The sequence below is a fragment of the Sus scrofa genome, chromosome 9 (assembly GCF_054392235.1).
Source record: "Sus scrofa isolate SSC_HxYL_T2T_F1_AM1 chromosome 9, Sscrofa_HxYL_maternal_Yorkshire_Landrace_v2.0, whole genome shotgun sequence".
Taxonomy (NCBI): Eukaryota; Metazoa; Chordata; class Mammalia; order Artiodactyla; family Suidae; genus Sus; species Sus scrofa.
Genome location: NC_139391.1, coordinates 91,001,791 through 91,016,032, shown reverse-complemented (window position 1 = coordinate 91,016,032; position 14,242 = coordinate 91,001,791). Strand labels below are relative to the sequence as shown.

The window sequence follows — 14,242 nt, the reverse complement described above, 5'->3', positions numbered from 1 at the left end:
TCAGGCTGCACTATTTATAATAAATTTCAAATGGGAATATCAAATGCCTATAATAGCAGAAGAGATGAATATATGATGGTACATTTATACAGTGAATAACTATACAGTCATAAGAAAAAGAACATTAATTATAGCAACCACATGGATAGATCATACCTGAACACAGCCAGTGAAGGAATCAGACTCAAAATATTCTTACTTATACCAAGCTAAATAAAATCAGGATAGTTGTTATACTTATGATTAATGGTAGGCAGGAAGGAAAAGAGAGTTTTCTGGGTACAAATAATGGTTTGTTTCCTCATCTGGGTGCAAGTTCTACAAAGAAGTGATCATTTTCCGAAAAAAAAAAAAAAAAGCATCAGCTGTACTATGATTTGTATATTTTCCCATATATATTTTACATGCCAATAATAAGTTAAATTCAAAGTATTTTCAAATAAGGTCCACATTCAAGGGATTATAAATACTGACAACGATTCACAGTTGAATATTTCTTTGGGAAAATTTTTAAGAAACACCTTAACTTTCAATAAGGAACAGAAACAATTTCTACTGTAGGCATTCTTTTTGGCCAAGGATACCACAGTGAAAATACAATGCCAGCCCACACATGAATTCAGTATAATGGGGTGAAAATGGACTGGAGGCCCTGGGGAAGTGTCTTATTGGAAGGTCTCAAAGCTAACTTTTGCTTTACCATTTCCTAAATGGAAATTGATAAATGCACATTCATGCCTGCACAGGAAGCTCTTTGATTTACAATGACCAGGTAAATTTCCTTGCAGAGACATCAACATTTGTCACCACACCTCTTCTGAAAGTCTCATGTTCCTGCCCAGATTTTTCCTTGGATGATTTTTCAATGATTACTAACATACTTCCTTACAACTAAGAAATTGATTTAATTATGTCATGTTTCTGTCTTTAATGTTGCTGGCATATTCATTATCTGGAGATATACAAGAGAAACTTAAAGGTACAACTAGTTTTTCTTTAATCTAGTTTAAATGAAATTAGTATAATGAGGTTTTTGGACAATATTCTGTTAATTAAAGGGAGCCATCAAAGATTGTGTTAGTTATTTCTAGAACTGAGTGAAGATCTTTAAATTGACTAAATCTTTTGATGGAGAGAAAAATATGACATCACGGCAGGTAAGATACGCTTGGAACATCCGTAATCTAGGGGGAAATCCAACCTGACTTTATTTTAGGGATACTGTGTTTAAGCACAGCTCATTCAGAATTATTGAGAATATTATCCAGAAAGATGACATTTTCTCCTTTCATATCATTATTTGGCTTCAAGTTGAATACAGATTGGGTTTTTCAGCATTTTAAAATATTTTACAAAATGAACTCCAAAATAACATTTATAAAAAAGTTTCAGAATTTTAGTTATTTTATATTAAAAAAAAAAGCTTTAAACATTGCAACAGCTCTTTTCTACATATTTTGGGCATAAGAGGTTAGTAGAAGCCTCTGAAAGTATGGTTTATTTTTCAGGATAGTTATGGATTTGCTTTAAAACTTATATAAATAAATCTGAAATTATAAAATTATTTCCTTAGCCTTCTGTGATTTGAGATCTGTTTTTAAAGATATGCATACCCGCTAAAATGATTTCTGAGACCCTTTAGTAGAAAGTATAAATAAATAAAATATCTTTTTTCATCTGTTTAACAAATCACAAGCCCAATTATTATTTTTTTAAATTTTTTTTTTAATTTTATGGCTGCACGTGCAGTATATAGAAGTTCCTGGGCCAGGGATTGAATCTGAGTCACAGCTTTGACCTATGCCATACCTTGTGGCAGTTTCAGATTCTTTTTTATTTTTTTTATAGTTATTTCCCCAATACAATTTTTTTTCTACTGTACAGCATGGTGACCCAGTTACATATACATGTACACATTCTATTTTCGCATATTATCATGCTCCATCATAAGTGACTAGACATACTTCCCAGTGCTACACAGTAGGATCTCATTGCTAATCCATCCCAAAGGCAACAGTTTATATCTATTAACCCCAAGCTCCCCCACTGCCCCCCTTCTTCCCCTCCCCCTTGGCAACCACAAGTCTATTCTGCAAGTCCATGATTTTCTTTTCTGTGGAAAGGTTCATTTGTGCCTTATATTAGATTCCAGATACAAGAGATATCACATGGTATTTGTCTTTCTCTTTCTTACTTCACTCAGGATGAGAGTCTCTAGTTCCACCCATGGTGCTGCAAATGGCATTATTTTGTTCTTTTTTATGGCTGAGTAGTATTCCATTGTGTAGATTATACCACATCTTCAAAATCCAATCGTCTGTCGATGGACATTTGGATTGTTTCCATGTCTTGGCTATTGTGAATAGAGCTGCAATGAGCATGCTGGGGCATGTTCCTTTTTTAAGTAGAGTTTTGTCTGGATATAGGCCCAAGAGTGGAATTGATGGGTCAGATGGTAGTTCCATGTATAGTTTTCTAAGATACATCCATACTGTTCTCCATAGTGGTTGTACCAGCTTACGCTCCCACCAACAGTGCAGGAGGGCTCCCTTTTTTCTGCACCCCATCCAGCATTTGTTATTTGTGGACTTGTTAATGACAACCATTCTGACTGGTGTGAGGTGGTATCTCATGGCAGTTTTGATTTGCATTTCTCTGATAATCAGAGATGTTGAGCATTTTTTCATGTGCTTGTTGGCCATCTGTATATCTTCCTTGGAGAAATATCTATTCAGGTCTTTTGACCATTTCTCCATTGGGTTGTTGGCTTTTTTGCTGTTGACTGGTATAAGTTGCTTGTATATTCTAGAGATTAAGCCCTTGTCTGTTGCATCATTTGAAACTATTTTCTCTTATTCTGTAAGTTGTGATTAGGTCCCATTGGTTTATTTTTGCTCTTATTTCTATTGCTGTGGGAGACTGACCTGAGAAAATATTCGTAAGGTTGATGTCAGAGAGTGTTTTGCCTATGTTCTCTTCTAGGAGTCTGATGGTGTCTTCTCTTATATTTAAGTCTTTCAGCCATTTTGAGTTTCTTTTAGTGCATGGTGTGAGGGTGTGTTCTAGTTTCATTGATGTGCATGCAGCTGTCCAGGTTTCCCAGCAATGCTTGCTGAAAAGCCTGTCTTTTTCCCATTTTATGTTCTTGCCTCCTTTGTCAAAGATTAATTGACCAAAGGTGTCTGGGTTTATTTTTGGGTTCTCTATTCTGTTCCGTTTGTCTATGTGTCTGTTTTGGTACCAGTACCACACTGTCTTGATGACTGTGGCTTTGTAATATTGCCTGAAGTCTGGGAGAGTTATGCCTCCTGCTTGGTTTTTGTTCTTCAGAGTTGCTTTGGCAATTCTGGGCCTTTTGTGGTTCCACATAAATTTTTGGATTGTTTTTTCTAGTTCTGAGAAACATGTCATGGGTAACAACCCACCCACAGCAATGGGCGGATCCTCTAGACAGAAAATCAATAAGGCAACAGAGATCCTAAAGGACGCAATAGAAAAGTTAGACTTAATTGACATTTTCATGACATTATATCCAAAAAAATCAGAATATACATTCTTCTCAAGTGCACATGGAACATTCTCAAGAATTGATCACATTCTGGGGCACAAAGCTAACCTCAACAAATTTAAGGATATAGAAATCATTTCAATAATTCTCTGACCACAATGGCATAAAACTAGAAATCAACCACAGGGAAAGAAATGAGAAAAAAACTTACTACATGGAGACTAAACAACATGCTACTAAAAAACCAATGGGTCAATGAGGAAATCAAGAAGGAAATTAAAAAATACCTCAAGATAAATGATAATGAAGACACATCCACTCAAAATCTATGGGATGCCACAAAAGCAGTGCTCAGAGGGAAATTCATAGCAATACAGGCCTTTCTGAAAAAAGAAGAAAAATCTCAAATCGACAACTTAACCCAACAGTTAAATGAATTAGAAAAAGAAGAACAGGCAAAATCTAAAGTCAGCAGAAGGAAGGGAATCATAAAGGTCAAAGAGGAAATCAATAAAATAGAGATTCAAAAAACGATTGAAGAAATCAATAAAACCAAGAGCTGGTTCTTTGAAAAGGTAAACAAAATTGACAAACCTCTGGCTAGATGCACCAAAAGAGGAGAGAAAAAACCCAAATAAACAAAATAAAAAATGAAAAAGGAGACGTCACAATGGATTCTACAGAAATACAAAAAACCATGAAAGAATACTATGACCAATTGTATGCCAACAAAGTTGACAACCTGGAAGAAAAGGACAATTTTCTAGAGACTTGCAGCCTACCAAAACTGAATCAAGAAGAAATAGATCAACTGAGCAGACCAATCACTAGAAATGAAATTGAACATGTCATAAAAATACTCCCTACGAATAAAAGTCCAATTATTTACTTAATCCTGTAGCACTAGTATTTACAAATGAAACAAATTTACCCTTTGTTTAGGCAAAACATTTATACAATTCCATAGAGAAACTTAATGCAGGAGAGAACTACTTAGTCCGGGAAGTGGGTGTGTGAGTAAGAATAATCATTTATTAATTTGTTTATTCATTCATTCACTAATTCATTCAGTGCCTGACACTGTTTTCTCAGCAGATACAAAAAGAAGTAAACTACAATCCATGTCTTAGTTGCAGATAGATATGCAAACAATCAAGTCCAGTATATTCACCTAAGACTGTGGAACGGCAAATATTAAGTACAGGGTGAGACTTTGAAGAACACAAACCTCTGAGGCACCATGGAAAGGTTCTCACAGGGCAATGTCAGAGGGCCTCCAACTCAGTGATACCTCAGGAAGTATTACCTTGGGCTTGGGTTCCCTTTAGCATTCTCCCTGGTGACAGTAATTGTGCCACGAAGTGCACCCATACCTCTGGACTGGCCTCAGCACAACGCAATCATGAAACCCATCCGCCTCTAGGTGCATTAGCAGCAAACATACCAGGAAGCTCAAAGATTAACTTACAGCTATTGCGTGCCTGAGTAATCACTTCAGTTTACTCTTAAGGGAAATTACACTGACTTAAATAGAGTTACAGAGGCAGAAATGGGTGAGGTTTTTTTTTTTCTTTTTTGTCTTTCTTTCCTTTTTTTTTTTTTTTTTTTTTTTTTGCTTTTTAGGGCCCCATCCCTGGCATATGGAATTTCCCAGGCTAGGGGTCAAATCAGAGCTGCTGCTACCGGCCTACACCACAGCCACAGGAACATATGGGATCCAAACATTGAGAACTACACCACAACTCAGGGCAACGCTGGATCCTTAACCCACTGAACAAGGCTAGGGATCAAACCCACATTCTCATGGGTAGTAGTTGGGTTTCTTATCACTGAGCTATCATAAGAACTCCCAAGGTTTTTTCTTATATTAAAATTTAGGGCAACAAAGTGTATAAAAATCATATGTTTCCTTGAACAACTTTTGTCTATTAAAACATTCAACAGACTCTTAGATCTGATTCAAAATGAATGACACATTGACACATTTAGGTACCACACTCCCACTAGTGGCAGTTTTCAAGGTTTCCATTCTTAAGCAACCATAGAAAAATTAAGGAACTGAATCTAGCTTAGAATATTCTATCAATGTGGGCACAATATATTTCCCTATTAAAATTAATAGCTGTTACATTTAGGAGGGCACAAAAGCACTTATACATATTAAAAGTGTATAATTCCATTGGGTGATTAATTTTTGATGCACAAAATGCCCAAGGTAAAGTACCTTATTTAATCTTACCTACATGGTGAGAATTATCCAGCTTTACCATTGGAAACTGAGGTTCAAAAAGTTTACATTCTTCCCCATACTCATCCACAAGGACAGTAAAATGGCAACCTTGGATGTGAACTGAGTTCTGTTTGGCTATAAAATCCACATGCTCTTTCCTAAGAAGTGCAGAGTCTAAGACAGTTTCCCTTACTGAGATCAATAGATAACTAGAGTCCGAATCACCTGAGCTACCTGTTACAATGCAGATTCCTGAATTTCACCCCAGACCAAGTCTAATTTTTAATAAATTGCTCAACTGACCTTATCCAAAGTAGAGACACCTGGCCTAAACATGTTTCTTTCATAGTCATTCAAAACATTAAATTTATCTCACGTATTTATTTAGATGACTGGCACCTGGGCCCACCTCTCTTCTCTTCTTGTGCGGGGAAAATAAATATTATTTAAAGCTCTCCTGATAGCAAACCATTTAACAATCAGCATTCACATCCTGACTCTTGGATATGAAAGCAAAATTCCAGTAGATGTTTTCTTCAAAATATTTAAAAAGTTGTTAGTTGCTAAAACTAGAATGGACTATTACAGGCTTCAAGTCCCCTTCAAGGAGATTAAACCCAAAAGCCTCTGTCCATGTCTCATTGTAATGCCCCTCTCCCCACCTTAAGAAACTTGAGCTGCTCACTTCTTACTAGGGAAGAAATGTCACCCAGTCCTTACCCAACCTCTATATAATCTGTTCCCCATACAAAAAAGGTATCCTGCCCAAAACCAATCAGAAGATCAAATATGTCCCACACAGAGATCAAACAACACTCAGTCCTTATGTATGGCACAGGGGTGCTGGGACAGAAAAAATTAGTGGGCCCTGGGTGGGAGAATTTGGGTTCCAAATAAGGTTCAGGGCATGGGAATACAAGGGAAGTTGCAAGCAAGACCAGTCCCTGCTTCAGGATGGCCCGCTTTCTCTCTGAAGGCGTAAATAAAATTTGCTGTGCACTGCTGCAAACTTGACTCAAACTTGATTATGACCTCTGAGGGAATCTACAGCGGGAGTGTTTTTTGCTCTGGGAGACAGAATGGCTATGGCCCCTAAAGCGCTCTATCAAGAGCTACAACTTTCATCCTAAGGTGCTGTCACTTTGAGGGGAATTGCCTTTGACCCAGAGCTGTTCCTATCCTGAACTGAACCCTCCTGCCTAAAGAGCCTTCTTACTACATTCCTACATGGCCAGATCTCTGGCCCTATCCAGGCACCACTGAAGCACTTCCCAGCTGGAACAGTCCCCCACCAGACCACCCACACCCCCAAATCCTTGCTGCATGTGGGCAGGAATCAAGAGAAATAACACAGAGTGACATGACAGGACAATCTAAAAAACACGGACCACTTTCTTTGACCTTGGCCAGTTATATTTTGAACATTGCAGAATTTGGCATGAGGTTAAGCCTAGATACATATCTCCTGTATGCCTATTTGGAACTTCATTACTGATGACTTAAAAAATATGCACAACTTAAAATTGAGAGTTATGTTTTATTGGGGGCAAAGCTAGGACTATAGTCCGGGAGGCAGCATTTCAGATAGCTGTGAAATACCACTCTAAAGAGGTGGGGGGATGTTAGTATAGGTGTGACTTTGGTAAAGGGGAAGTACATTCAACCAAGTACACATTTTACTAAAGGTTTCTGCTGTCTTGTGAAGGTCGCTGTTAGTGACCAGGAGCAGACATTACCAGAGAGAATTTTAGTGATTTTCAAGATATGGGGAGATGCAAGAGTTGGGCTCATAAAATCTTCTCCTGAAAATATCCAACTATCTGAAGACCTGTTGTACCAGTTTTCCCAGAGCACAGAGTGCCTCACCCCTGATCTCCACCCTGAGCTCTTTAAGGAGATGTTGAGGATCGGCAGCTGCAGTGGCTCATGTTTCAGTCTGTGTAGAGGCAGATGGCAAGTGCCAGTCTCCAGTTCACATTACTTTTAAAAACACATCTTTGTATGTGCATATCCCCTTCTGGGTAGTCTGGCTCCCTTGAAGCCCTAGGACATGACCTAGTATTGCAGAAATGTGAGCCTGGGAGGCCTCTGACTTTAGAAGCATTTTGAAATAAATTATGGTAGGTCCAGCCAAGTATCATTGCTTTTATTAAGTGGAATTTTGATTGGAAGAAAACTTCTGAGGCAGTAAATTGGATCTCAGAATTTTAAAAATACAGTAAATCATTGAGGAAACCCACTTGTTCATAAAATGCTTATTAAGCAATTATTATGCGCCTGGTAGTGTGCTGAGTGCTAGGTCTTAAATTAGTAACTCATTAAACCCTCAAGTAGTTCAGAGACTGCATTAGAGACCCTAAAAGAAATATGTGGTACAGGTAATTTTTCTCACAAAATTTATAAGATGATGAATGAGATAAAATGTATAAATATGAAACAACTAAAAAATAACAATATTCAGCTTAAATATTGAAAAACAGAGTTCAAAGGGAGAGAATTTAATACTTTTCAAATGTTGGGTACTTTAGTGATTGTATGTTTTACATGCATTCTCTTTTACCCACTTGCACAAAACCTGCATGATCACAATTATATTTCAAAAGAAATCATATTAGGTATGTGTATGTAATAACATTCAATAGTCAGTAGTTGCAACAATAGAATTTTTCCAAATATCAACCAATTAAGCTGTGGAGTTGGGCTTCACATCCAATTCATTCATTTCCAAATTATACTTGTGCTCTTTCAGCTATTCCACAATGCACTGCCTCTTCTGCTCAGAAAAGAAGAGACTCATGTGAATGGAAGTACTTAGAAATCATCATCGACATAGCAGAGAATAAAATAAAATTAATCTGGACTTTGAGCTTTTGAGCTCTGATTCATACTCTTTCCCTCCAAAATAAGCATAAACAAACAAATAAATAAATATGCCATCCCAGTGCCAGAGCAGAGTCAGCTTTTAAAGAATTAATTCTTCAGTAAGACACATCACAGAACCTTTTCACTGAGCAACCCTGTGGAAACAAAGGATTACCTGAGGATTCCCGGAATCTGGGCCTGGTGAGATAAAACAGGACTACCCCAGGTGTGAGGGCACTTCAAAGCACTGCTTCCAGCTATGTTGGGCAGCTGCAGCTTCTGGAAAACAATAGCAGGAGATGGAGTGGCTCCTTGGCATGCAGATTGAGCAATGGGGTAAGCACTTTGGCAAGAGCACTAACAAATTCCTCAATAAGTGGATACAGCTGAAATTTTGAGAAAATGATTCACATGGGCAAAGGTAGACAGGCATGTTCAGGATTCCTAGCATGATCTGTTAAGCCATCCACAGAACTTCCCACCAAACAAGTTACGGCCCCGCAGCCCTTTATTTTAGGAAAAGGCACAGAAATGTGGGTTGAAATCACAGAATTTGGGATATGATAACCATTTACAACTAACAAGAAACTTGAAGGATCATTGGATGCAAAGTGATCACTAAGAGGTGAGAAAACTGAGAGAAATTAAATATGTTCTCGAGTTACAAGGAGACTTAGGGAGCATTCAGCCCACAATTAGGTCTCAGTTCTGTCAGGCTTCTTTGTCTTGTTCATGATGTTATTATTCTGGTCAGAGAATGGAGGATGGAATGTTCTTGCTTATTATATAAAGTCATTAAGTGGTTAAAGCTAGGGCCATAAAATGACCATATCCTTAGTTTTCAAAAAGACAAAACACTGAATTTTAAAATCATCTAGAATTAAACGGAAATTGTTAGGCTGCTGCAGAACAGCTAGGCCATCTTTGGAGATGACCGTAGATCCACTGTGGACTGTACACACCTTTCTCATCTAATGACTGATGGAATAAATTATCCTAATATTGCCATTTTTAAATACTTAGAAACTATTTTAACTCTTTTGAAAAGAAGATGAAAACTAATACCATTTTTCTGTGTATTTTGTCACTTCAGGTTTTTCAAATGTCTCTTTTTCAGTGAGGTCATCTTTGTTTTTGTTTTAACTGAAGTATAGTTGATTTATAGATTAGTTTGAAGTGCACAACATAGATTTAAAATTTTTATGGATTATACTCTCTTTAAAGTTATTACAAAATGTTGGCTATATTCCCTATGCTTTACAATATATCCTTGTGGCTTATCTATACTGTGAAGTCTTTGGACACACACTCTAAAGTTGCAAACCAGAGTATATGCAAACCATATACCCTGAGGCACCTGCTGTTTTCTCTATGCTTTATTTTTTCTTTAAGGCAATTAACACAAGCTAACAAATGACAATTTATGCTGTTATTATTATTTAACAAGAATGAAGGCTCTAGAAGAGAAGGAATTGTTCTGTTTCCCCAAGAGCTGAGTACCTAGTACATTATAGGTGCTTAGCAAATATCTGTTAAATGGATGAATTAAAATTAAAAAAAAAAAAAAAAAAGGAGTTCCCATTGTGGCTCAGTAGAAGTGAATCTGACTAGCACCCATGAGGACTCAGGTTTGATCCCTGGCCTCATTCAGTCGGTTAATGACCTGGCATTGCTGTGAGCTTCGGTGTAGGTTGCAGACATGGCTCAGATCCTGCATTGCAGTGGCTATGCTGTAGGCTGGCAGCTAGGGCTCCATTTCGACCCCTAGCCTGGGAACCTCCATGTGCCACAGGTGCAGCCAAAAGACAAAAAAAAAAAAAAAAGAAAAACACAAAAAATAAAATATTTGAAAATACTCATTAAGCATTGCCTGAAATGAAAAAAATAAAAATATTCAACAGATCTTTAAAAAATCATACATTGTTTCTGACCTCATACTTAACATTCAGAATATAATAAATTTTAGACAAATATTGATCTAAACTTGATTTTTTTGCTTTTCTTCAGTACACTTATTACAATGTAACCTACAGGCTCTTACAGTATACAAACAAAAAAAGATAATACCTAATGACTAATCTGAAAATGCAATCTGATCTGCTTTTGCAGGCAGTTAGTTTTTACAACATTAAATGATATTGAAAAAAAAACTCATCAGGTGTTTGTTTAAAATTAGAGTTTTATTTCATTTTTTTCTCCCTGGATGTACAAGAGATTCTATTCATCCTAAATGATGTTGTGAAACTTTTTAGAAATCATCAGTCATTAATTTAGGTCTTTCCTTGATTAATTTGTTTTGCTTCTCCTTCAGGACATAAGAGGGAGTAGTGAATGATCTAGAACAATCTTGATATGGTCACTCTGTATGAATCTGGGTAGAAATTGTAATGAACATTCCATCTGTAATATTGTGAAAATTCATCAGGGTTTCATTCTATGCCCCCTTGGTCAACCCATGGCATGTCTCTCAGTTTCTCCCAACCCTTACTTGGTCAACCCATGGCATGTCTCTCAGTTTCTCCCAACCCTTACCCAGGAACCTGGTGCCAGATTTACTGCCAAGTTTTGTGCTCTCAAAAAACTCATTTCAAAATATCTCAGCTACAATATACAGCTAACAAAACACCTCTTATGAATCCTGCCAAACTCTGAATCACCCAGTGTACATGAGTTAAAACATGGGTCTGAGAGCCTAGGACGTTTAATGTCAAATGTTGGAGGCCATGGAGTTGGGGTGGGGTGGGGGTTGTTCCTGTAGTCTCCTCCCCAGCCCTTCATTTCTTCACATATTGGTTGAGACTGAGATACTTTTATCTCTATAGAGTGTTTTGGGGGCTTTCAGCTGAAGGCAATGTAGAAATACAGCAGGCAGATTTCTTAGTATTTTCTATGAATAAATATGTAAATGTAATTTAAGAAGAACCTGTAAATTGTGCTCATTCTTAGAGCAAAATCTAGATAATATGATTTACCCTTCATATTTGGTCTAGAATTAAAATATAATTCCTTAGTTCTAATAACATAGATTGTTAGCTGATAATTCAGCTGGGAAAAATTATATCCTCATCAGAAATCCGAACTCAAGAAACTGATTCACTATATAATTGTTTAATTAATCTTTTTTTTTTTTTTTTTGTCTTTTATCTTTGTAAGGCCATACCATGGCATATGGAGGTAACTAGGCAACTAGGCTAAGGGTCTAATCAGAGCTGTTGCTGCTGGCCAACACCAGAGCCGCAGCAACTTGGGATCCAAACCATATCTGCGACCTACACCACTGTTCATAGCAACGCCAGATCCTTAACCCACTGAGCAAAGCCAGGGATCGAACCTGCAACTTCATATTCCTAGTCAGATTCGTTTCCGCTGCACCAATACAGGAACTCCTGTTTAATCTTATTTTTAATCATTGCTCTTCTTAGAGGGAATTTTATTTTTATTTTTAGTGATTTTTATTTTTTTCTATTATAGCTGGTTTACAGTGTTCTGTCAATTTTCTACTGTACAACAAGGTGATCCAGACAAATATACATATATACCTTATTTTTCTCACATTATCATGCTCCATCATAAGTGACTAGATATAATTTCCAGTGCAATACAGCAGGATCTCATCGCTTATCCATTCCAAAGGCAATAGATTTCATCCATTAACCCCAAATTCCCAGTCCATCCCACTCCCTCCCTCTCCCCTTTGGCAACCACGAGTATTTTCTCCATGTCCATGATTTTCTTTTTTGTGGAAAGATTCATTTGTGTCTTATATTAGATTCCAGATAGAAATGATATCATATGGTATTTGTCTTTCTCTCTCTGACTTACTTCACTCAGGATGAGAGTCTCTAGTTCCATCCATGTTGCTGTAAATGGCATTATTTTGTTCTTTTTTATGCCCAAGTAGTATTTCATTGTGTATATACACCATATCTTCTTAATCCATTCATCCATTGATGGACATTTAGGTTGTTCTCATGTCTAGCCTACTGTGAATAGTGCTGCAATGAACATACAGGTGCATGTATCTTTTTCAAGGAAAGTTTTGTCCAGATATATGCCCAAGAGTGGGATTGCTAGGTCATATGGTAGTTGAATATTTAGTTTTCTGAGGTACCTCCATACTGTTTTCCATAGTGGTTATACCAATTTACATTCCCACCAACAGTGAAGGAAGGATCGCTTTTTTCCACACCTTCTCCACATTTGTTATTTGTGGACTTATTAATGATGGCCATTCTGACTAGTATGAGGTGGTATCTCATAGTAGTTTTGATCTGCATTTCTCTAATTATCAGAGATTTTGAGCATTTTTCCATGTGCTTGTTGACCATCTGTATATCTTATTTGGGAAATGTCTATTCAAGTCTTTTGCCCATTTTTCTATTGGGTTGTTGGTTTTTTTGCTGTTGAGTTGCATAAGTTGTTTGTATATTTTAGAGATTAAGCCCTTGTCAGTTGCATCATTTGATACTATATTCTTCCACTCTGTAAGTTGTCTTTTTGTGTTTTTTTATCATTTCCTTTGCTTTGCAAAAGCTTGTAAGTTCAATTAGGTCCCGTTGGTTTATTTTTGTTTTTATTTCTGTTGCCTTGGGAAACTGACCTGAGAAAACATTTGTAAGGTTGATGTCATAGAATGTTTTGCATGTGTTCTCTTCTTGGATTTTGATGGTGCCTTGTCTTACGTTTAAGTCTTCAAGCAATTTTGAGTTTATTTTTGTGCATGGTATGAGAGTGTGTTCCAGTTTCATTGATTTACATATGGCTGTCCAGTTTTTCCAGCACATCTTGAAAAGAATGTCTTTTTCCCATTTTATATTCTTGCCTCTTTTGTTGAAGATTAATTGAACGTAGGTGTCTGGGTTTATTTCTGGGTTATCTGTTTTGTTCCATTAGTCTGTATGTCTGTTTTTGTACCAGTACCACACTGTCTTGATTAGTGTGGCTTTGTAATATTGCCTGAAGTCTGGGATAGTTATGCCTCAGAGGGCATCTTAAGTGAAAAAAGAATCATGTGTAAAAGTTCTTATAAAATGACTAAATACAAAAGTTGTGCTGCTAGAAAAATACCAATAAGAGATAGGGAAGTTTCAAAAAGTATTATTCCTATTAAGTCCAACATTTATATATCAATAATTAAATAAATATGTAAATATAGAATTGATCTATAATTTTAGTATCTCCCCCTAATGAGCTTTTTATTTAAATTTCACTTTTAATAACATGGAAATGTGATCTGAAAAAGTCTTAATGATATCAAGTGGCTGTCACTTATGATAAGATCATGGGAAAGTATCCCTCTCTGCCTATTTGCCTTGGTTTAGAAATGGCTAAAAGTCAATGATGGCAGAGCTGAACAGGGTACATTGGATGGTGTGTGACAGTGACATTCTTTATTAATAGCCTATCGGTCAAAAAAAGGGGATTCCATTTGGTCAGAGTATAGTTTTCCCATATTTTTCCTCACTGTAACAGCAACCAGGGCTGCTCTTTGCTGCATTTAAGCATCCTTTGGAGTAATCATGCTTGGTTAGAAAGACATTGTCAGAATTCCTTTGTGGCACCATGGGTTAAGGACCTGGTGTCACTGCAGTGGATCTGGCACTTCTGTGGCAGGGGTTTGATCCCTGAGCCAAGAACTTCCA

At 36.9% G+C, this 14,242-nt stretch overlaps 1 protein-coding gene across 3 annotated transcripts in view; it reads right to left on the bottom strand.

Annotated features, from left to right (window-relative positions):
* Positions 1-14,242, bottom strand: part of AHR (aryl hydrocarbon receptor) — a 489,182-nt gene that overhangs the window by 212,589 nt on the left and 262,351 nt on the right. Inside the window, exons 2-3 of one of the 3 annotated variants that reach the window (XM_084974511.1) lie at positions 8,776-8,879; positions 3,796-3,891 (exon numbers count right to left, since the gene is read on the bottom strand). The exons of 1 other annotated variant lie outside the window; for it this stretch is intronic. The gene's annotated coding sequence lies outside the window, so the exon portion shown is untranslated. The remainder of the gene's footprint in view (positions 1-3,795; positions 3,892-8,775; positions 8,880-14,242) is intronic. One more of the 3 variants, XM_084974509.1, reaches the window with a different exon arrangement.